This window comes from Tupaia chinensis, unplaced genomic scaffold, assembly GCF_000334495.1.
Source record: "Tupaia chinensis unplaced genomic scaffold, TupChi_1.0 Scaffold000147_1, whole genome shotgun sequence".
Classification (NCBI taxonomy): Eukaryota; Metazoa; Chordata; class Mammalia; order Scandentia; family Tupaiidae; genus Tupaia; species Tupaia belangeri.
Genome location: NW_006159617.1, coordinates 7908050 through 7916534, shown reverse-complemented (window position 1 = coordinate 7916534; position 8485 = coordinate 7908050). Strand labels below are relative to the sequence as shown.

General features: G+C 41.5%; 1 pseudogene; it reads right to left on the bottom strand.

The window, feature by feature from the left end:
* The window catches only part of LOC102488205 (BLOC-1-related complex subunit 7 pseudogene), a 34531-nt pseudogene that overhangs the window by 24645 nt on the left and 1401 nt on the right, over positions 1-8485 (bottom strand).

The window sequence follows — 8485 nt, the reverse complement described above, 5'->3', positions numbered from 1 at the left end:
ACACAAACAGCCCAAGTGTAATTATAAAGCCGCTGGGTTTGGGACTTGAACCTTGGTCAGTCATGTGGGAGTCCAGTGATGTAACCACTGTGCCATCTGCTGGTCCCAGGATTATCGTTTTCTGGGCCCTGCTATACAGCTGTCATCCTGGGGTTCTTCTTTCATCACAATCCTGGAGATCCATTTTACTTTTCTACATCTGTATCTTCCATTTTTGGATCCTATATCTTTTTCTATTTCTATGTTCACTTTTTTATTTTAATGAAACACATTCCTGGGAATTTTATGAGAAATGATGTACAAGAATATATTTGGGAGGGAACCAGCAGTTGGCGTAATGGCTATGTCGCTGGACTCCTATGTAGTCGACCGCGGTTCGTGTCCTGGACCCGGTGGCTTAAAACTCACGCCGGGTGCATGTGCGTGCATGCCCAAGATACCGAGAGGAGAATGGAGGAGAAGGGATTGCGGCGTGACCATCCCCCCTGGGGGGTGATTTCTCGCTTTCAGTCTCTCTGTCTTTCTCTGCCTTTCTGGCGAGCGCATGCGCCCTGTAGCAAAAACCTCTCCAAAAAAAGAAAAGAAAAGAAAGCATTTAGGATTGGGACCAGCAGACAGTATAGCAGTTACTTCACTGGACTCCCATACGGTCAACTGCAGTTCAAGTCCTGGGCCTGGTGGCTTGAAAATCATGCAGGGTGTGTGTGCATGTGTGCCCAAGGTCCCTGGAGGAGAATGGAGGAGAAAGGATTGCTGCCAGCCATCCCCCCACCCCGCTGTGGGTGATTTCTTACTTTCCCTCTCACTGTTTCAATCTCCTTGGGGAGCAGATGCACTCTAAGGTAAAAAAAAAAAAAAAAGTGTTCCAGATCTTCTCTTTCTCTATGTACTGAAATTTCACAAACATGTTCCTTGAGGTGGGATATATGAGTAGTTTTCATTCTTTGTGTGTAGATTCAAACATCTACCGAAGGTCCAGCACAGTAGACCGTGGACTTAATGTTCTCTAGTTCTAGGAGTTTAAAAATGTATTTCTCGGATGATTTTATCCTGTCTCTTTTCATTCTTTTTTCAGGAAGTTCTTAAAGATTATTTAAATGTTGGATTACATAGACTGGTACTTTGTTTCCTCTCTCCCTCTTTGTTCTGGCATCTAGAACATATTTTTGGCTTTACCTTCAACATTTTTCTTGACTTTTTAATTCATACTATTCTAATTTTTTCAAATCATCACAGCAGATATCTTAGTTCATACTTTTTTAAAGAATTATTTAATTTAATTTAATTTAATTTATTTATTTTAATTTGACCAGAGAGGAACAGAGGGAGAGAGAGAAAGAGAGGGAAAATGAGAAAGCAAGCTGCCAGGTCTGGAACTTAGACCACAGTCGGCCATGTGGGAGTTCAGCGCCCTTAATAACCATGCTGCCTGTCGGCCTCCCATTCTATTTTTTATTTTCCTGTTGGAAGAATGCTTCTCTTTAATAACTTTTTCTTCTTTTTCTAGAGCCAGGTTCTTACTATTACCCAAGTTATTGTATTCCAAAAGGGATTTTTATCTCATCTTTATTTATAGAATGTCAATGGATAAAGACTGAAATATTAGGAAAAAGCTTTAAAAATGGAAATGGTTATCACTAGGAAAGGCCATCCGTGATCATAACACATGTAGGTCATGGTTATGAGTGTGTTAAAGAGTAATGTTGCTTAGACTGCCCTGAGACTTGACAACCTCTTGCCTCAGTCTCCCGAGTAGCTGAGCATACTGACGTGGACTGCCACATCCAGTTTACAGCTTCTCTTGTTTTGTGGAAGCAATATCTTTTCTTATCTGTTTCTTTTTTGTTGTTATTTTTCAAATTTATTTTTATAATATTGTTCACATTCAATCACTGTGTATCATTACAGCATACCAAATAAATGTTGTCATCATGAATGCACTATATATTGGTTCAGTCAATTATAGTACCATACACATTATCATCAACAGATAATTTTCCTCCTATTTATTTCTTTGCAGAAAATAATGATAGATTTATTGGGATACTCTTCTGCAAAAGCATTTTTTTCTTCAGACGCTTTAAATTCCTTTTAATTTTTTTCCCATTTGGTTTCCACGCTTCATGTTTGAAGCTTTCTTCAAATGTCTGATCATTTCTTACGGTCCAGAATGAGATGTTAAAATGCTAATTGTAACACCTGTGAGTACAGATGAAGCTTGTCTACTTGAGAGTTTCATTGTCCAGTAATCAGGCTTAGGGTAGATATGAAAATTCTCAAATATAAGCACATGTGAGTTCTCTGCCTTGGTCCAGTCCATCTCCTAAGAAAAATGTCTTTAGCAGTCTGTATGAAGGTGAAATCTGTATGCTGATATTCACAGATCTGCCATGGGAAGATAATTAAGGAGTTTGTGTTCTTTGTGTTAAATTTTTATTGATCCTTTTATTTTCAATATAGTGCCTCATGCTTGCCACCATTGACCTCGAGGTGTTGAACTCCAGAGTTTTCTGATTTAAATTGTTTGTAAAATATGCTGGATTTCACTGCTCTTGCAGAGGAATCATTGTCTAATTACTTGGGGCAGGATAAAAGATGTGGTAAGTGGGATAAGCAGTTAGCGTAATGGCTATGTCACTGGACTCCCATGTAGTGGACTGTGGTTCGAGTCCCGGACCCGGTGGCTTAAATTCACGCCAGGCGTGTGTGCATGCGTGCCCAAGATCCCGAGAGGAGAATGAGGGAGAAGGGATTGCGGCGTGGCCATCCCCCCTGGGGAGTGATTTCTCGCCTTCTGTCTCTCTGTCTCTCTGTCTTTCTGGTGAGCGCACACACCCTATAGCAAAAACCTCTTCAAAAAAAAAAATTCTTTTTTAAATGAGTATCTAAATCAGTCCTAATAGAAAAAAATATGTACCACAATGTGGAATTTAAAGTGTTCTAGCCAGATTTATTTTTATTTTTAGGTTTCTTTGCCATAAGGTATATGCACTCCCCAGAGAGAGAAAGTGAAAAATCACCCTCCCAAGGGAGATAACCATGCTGCAATCCCTTCTCCTCCATTCTCCTCTCAGAATTTTGGGTATGCATGCATATGCACCCTGTATGGATTTTAAGCCACCAGGTTGGGACATGAACCTTGGTAGACTACATGGGAGCCCAAGGATGTAACCATTGCACCATCTGTTAGTACCCTAGAATGATTTTCAAGCCACCAGTTCTGGGACCTGAGCTATGCTCAGCCATGCAGGAATCCAGAGCCTTGACCACTATACCACCTGCTGGCCCCACTAGTCAGATTTTATTTAAATTCTTTGAAAAAATAACCAGTGTATTTAATTTAGCTCAATATATTAAAATACTATTTTTTTTTGGGGGGGGAGATTTTCGCTATAGGGCATGTGCACTCGCCAGACAGACAGAGAGAGAGACATAGAGACAGAAAGCGAGAAATCACCCCCAGGGGGGATGGTCACACCACAATCCCTTCTCCTCCATTCTCCTCTCGGGATCTTGGGCATGCATGCACACGCGCCCGGTGTGAATTTTAAGCCACCGGGTCCAGTACGCAAACTGCGGTCGACTATGTGGGAGTCCAGCAACATAGCCATTACGCTAACTGCTGGTTCCCAAAATGCTATTATTTTAATATGTAATCAATTTAAAAATAGTAATGAGCTATTCAACATTCTTTTTTAAAAATACATTTTATAGCTATAGTATATCTCACTGCATCTCTGTTGGACTATCTGTAAACCACTACTTAAGAGCCACATGTGGGGGGGCCAGCAGGTGGCATAGAAGTTAAGGTGCTGGACTCCCACATGACTGACCACAGCTTGAGTTCCAGACCCTGTGGCTTGTTTTCTTGCTTTCTGTCTCTCTCTTTCTCTCTGCCTCTGGTGAGTGCATGTGCCTTATAGTGTTTTTAAAAATAATAATGATAATAAGGAACCAGTAGATATGTTGCTGGACTACCACGTATTCAACTGTGGTTTGAGTCCCAGGCTGAGCAGCTTAAAACACATGCCTGGCATGTGTAAGTATGTGCTCAAAATCCCGAGGAGAATGGAGGAGAAGGGATGGTGGCATGGCCATTCCTCCAGGGGGTGATTTCTCGCTTTCTGACTCTCTGTCTCTCTATGTCTCTGTCTCTCTGGTGAGTACACATGTCCTATAGCAAAAATCCCTCTAACATAATAATAATATTGATAATTAATCAAATTAAATACATAATTCTTTCTTTCTTTTTTTCTTTTTGATAGAAGTTTTTGCCTTAGCACACATGCATTCACTGAAGAGAGGAAGAGAGGAGACAGTGAGAGGAAAAGTGAGAACTCACCCCTCAGGGGTGAGTATCTCACATAGATTTCTTTACTGGAGCTTTCTGTTCTGTTTCCCCATCTTCAAATTCACCATCAGCTTCTTCTTTGTCGTCATCACCGTCTTTGTCATCATCATCATCTTTATCATCTTCGTCAGCAGCAAGTCTTACTTTTCTCTGTGGAATCACCTCCAGGGCAGATCGCTTTCCAGATATACTTTAGAGTTTCGTATCCTCTTCCTCGTCGACTCTACACCTTCCTCCACAGCTACTAAGTGCTGTCCACGAATACGCACAGGCCCCGAACCACACTTCAACCTTAAGACCACAGGCAGTGCTATTTCAAAGCCCCCAAGGGAAACCGTTGCTGTACAGACATTTTCAGTGTTGCCAGCGTTACTTTAACGGACCACCTTCATCATTCATTGCCTCTGTGTCAACGATGTGCAATTCATCCTTTGCACCAGCCCCTAAACTGACCGGTTCTTAAAGACAACTGGTGCTCATTTTCGTCATTATCCACTTCAAAGTGATAATCTTTGTCAGCCGTTAGTTCCCAACAGAAGATCAGTTCTGGGGCCTCAGGGGCTCATGCCCACATCTATGTCTGTGAGGGGCTCGAGTCCACATCCATCAAGTTTTCCATGAGGTGGTGGCGCACACTTAGGTGAGAGCGAAGGCGGTGGAGGTGAATCGCCACGACCACACAGGATGGAATCGCTCCAAGGAAAGCTGATTTATGTATTCCATGAATAAGAGAGAAACAGATACAGCACCTCGGACAGGGTCTTGACACTACGACCCGCACCCCCACGCATGCTCAGTCTGCCTGATCGCAAGCACACACCTGCCCTGCATACTCAGGGAGTATACATCAACCTTGCCATGCGGGTGTGTCCCAGAGAGTCTTGCATTTTAATGCTGCCCAACCATCCAGACCCAAGCTTCTGCATTCTTTACTACTTTGCTCTCATTTTCTTGAGGTCTTAAGAGAGAGTAGAGAAAAAATACGCATTTAATTTGCCAGATCTACTGGAAATCCTATCTTAGATGTTATAATGTTGGTTTTTAAAAAATAATTATTTATTTAATTTTATTTATTCATTCATTTATTTCAATTAGACCAGAGAGAGACAGAGAAAGAGAAAGTGAGAAAGCAAGCCATCAGGTCCGGAACTTGAACCACGGTCAGCCATGTCAGAATGTCCAGGGCCTTAACCACCACACCACCTGCTGGTCCTAATATTGTAATGTTTTTGTCTGTCCTCCTAACAGATTAGGTGCTCCTCAAAAGCAATAATGTTCTTTTATTCTTCTATCTCCAGTGCCAGGACGAAGTGGTTATATAGTAAGTTGGTTGGGGAACCAGCAGGTGGTGTGGCGGTTAAGGCGCTGAACTCCCACATGGGGTTCGAATCCCAGACCTGGTAGCTTGCTTTCTTGTTTTCCCTCTCTCTCTCCATGTGTCTTTCATAGTCAAATTAAAATAAATGAATGAATAAATAAAATTAAGTAAATAACTAAAAAAAGGTTTGTTGGTTGAATGAATAAATGGCCATTTAGTATGTACATGTATGGTACTTCTTTCCTAAAGTATAAGTTTTATGAGAGTAAGAATCTTATAGATATCGTGCACCATAGACTTCCTATTTATGAAGCCAGTGGGTGGCGTGGCTGTTGAGGTATTGTAATCCCACATGGCTGGCCACGGTTCAGGTCTAGGACCTGGCAGCTTGCTTTCTCACTTCCCTTCTCTTTCTTTCTCTGGTGAGTATGAAAATAATAATCATAATAAATAAATTAAATTAAACAATAAGAAAAGATGTTTCTGTACATAATAAAATACTACCCTTTAAAAAGAAAAGAATTCCTGTTGCCTAGAAAAATATACCTGTTAGGACCAGCAGATGGCATGACAGTTATGTCACTGGACTCCCACATGGTCAACCATGGTTTGAGTCCCAGACCCAGTGGCTTCAAAATCGTGCCAGGAGTGTATGCGTGCCTGCCCAAGATCCTGGGAGGAGAATAGAGAAGGGGTTACTGTGTAACCATCCTCGCCGATGGTGATTTCTCACTTTCCTTCTCACTATTTCTCTCTCTCTCTCTGGTGAGAGCACATGTCCTAAGGCAAAAACCAGTTAAAAATAAAATAAAAGAAAAGAAAAGAAAAGAAAAAAATGCCTGTTCATAGCAGGTGCTAAAAAAAATTGGCAAATGGACCAGCAGGTGGTATGGTGGTTAAGGTGCTGGATTCCCACATGGCCGACAACAGTGCAAATCCCGAACCTGGTGACTTGATTTCTCACTCTCACTCTTACTCTTACTCTCTGTCTCTCTCTGGTGAGTACACATGCCCTCTAACAAATTAAAATAATAATATCAATAAAATAATAGCATATAATATGAAATAATAATATATATAATGCATTAATGAAACAAATTAAAATATTATTATAATATAACTATATTATAATATTTTATTTTGGGACTAGCAGATGGTGTAATGGTTATGTTGCTGGACTCCCATGTAATCGACTCTGGTTCGAGTCCTGGACCTAGCGGCTTAAAACTCAAGCTGGGCACATGTCTGTGCGTGCCCAAAATCCCAAGATGAGAATGGAGGAGAAAGGATTGGGGCATGGCTATCTTCCCCAGGGGGTGATTTCTTGTTTTGTATCTCTGTCTCTCTGTCTCTCTGGTGAGCACATGTGCCTTATAGCAAAAATCTCTTCTAATGATAAAAAAGGAATAATTATTTTTTAAAAAAGTTAGGTAGGATTTTGCTGACTTTTTTTTCCATAAGCAGTTGAGAAGCCAGCTATGTAGAGTTTGAAAAAAGTATCTTGGGGCCCAGCCAGTGACAAAGTGGTAACAGAATGCTCCCTGATGCTCAGTCCACATGAGAGGGTCCCAGGTTTCATCCTGAGGTCTCCCTGTACGCTCCCAGTGCACTCGTGCTCATGATCTGGGCTGGCTGAGGGGGTGAAGTGTGGCTTGAAGACCCTGTTGGGGGTGCTTGTCTTTCTCTCTTCTCTTTGTTTCTGTTCATGGAAAAACATAAATAACTAAACTTTTTACAAAAAAGGTCAGTTATCTGGGACCAGCAGTTTAGTGTAACGGCTATGTTGCTGGACTCCCATGTGGTCGACCGTGGTTCGTGTCCCAGACCCAGTGGCTTAGAACTCACGCCGGGCGCGTGTGCATGCGTGCCCAAGATCCCGAGAGGAGAATGGAGGAGAAGGGATTGCGACATGGACATCCCTCCTGGGTGGTGATTTCTTGCTTTCTTGCTCTCTGTCTCTCTCTGTCTGGTGAGTGCACACGCCCTATAGCGAAAACCTCTTCAAAAAAAAAAAAAAAAAAGAATGCTTGTTTTAAATTGAAGGCAAAATTGCGTATCCCACTCCTTTGCTTTTGTTACATTGGTCCAGATTGTGCCTCTGAAGTGCTGCATTATTAAATCTTATCACTTAGGGCTTAAAGTTTACTGACAATTTCTAGTAAACAAGAAAGCTTTATACCTAGAATGCTTTTCTTTAGTCTAGGGAGCCATATTTCTTCTTTAGTTAACAAATCGACTGCGAGGTTGCTTTCCAGGTTCTTTCCTCTTTACATGGCTATTGAATTCTTGTTTCAAAGAAGAAGTTTTAGGTTTTGCAACTTTGCTATGTGGCTTCGAGAAGCTGGAATGGAAAAGATGAGCAAGTTTGGCTTTAGTTGAAGGGGAAGAACCCTGAGTTTATAAATGTCTCAGGTATTTCCAATAAATTGGAGGTCACTACAAAAGATGTTAGGATAATAAATCTAGCCTCTAAGTATACACTCCCTTTACCCAGCTGGGAGCCTCCTGGGATCATTTGTCTGCTGTTCATTATCTTGTCTGCATTATTCAACAGCTCTGTTCTTGCTCAATGGGCTTCAGAGAGCTTTTAACAGCTGCAGCATCCTTCAATTTTTACTTAAGTTCTCTTTCTCTTTGTAACAGCACACACACAGAAAGAAAGAAAGAAAGAAAGAAAGAAAGAAAGAAAGAAAGAAAGAAAGAAAGAAAGAAAGAAAGAAGGGAAGGGAAGGGAAGGGAAGAAGGGAGGAAGGGAGGAAGGGAGGAAGGAAGGGAGGAAGGGAGGAAGGGAGGAAGGGAGGAAACCAAACAGAGAG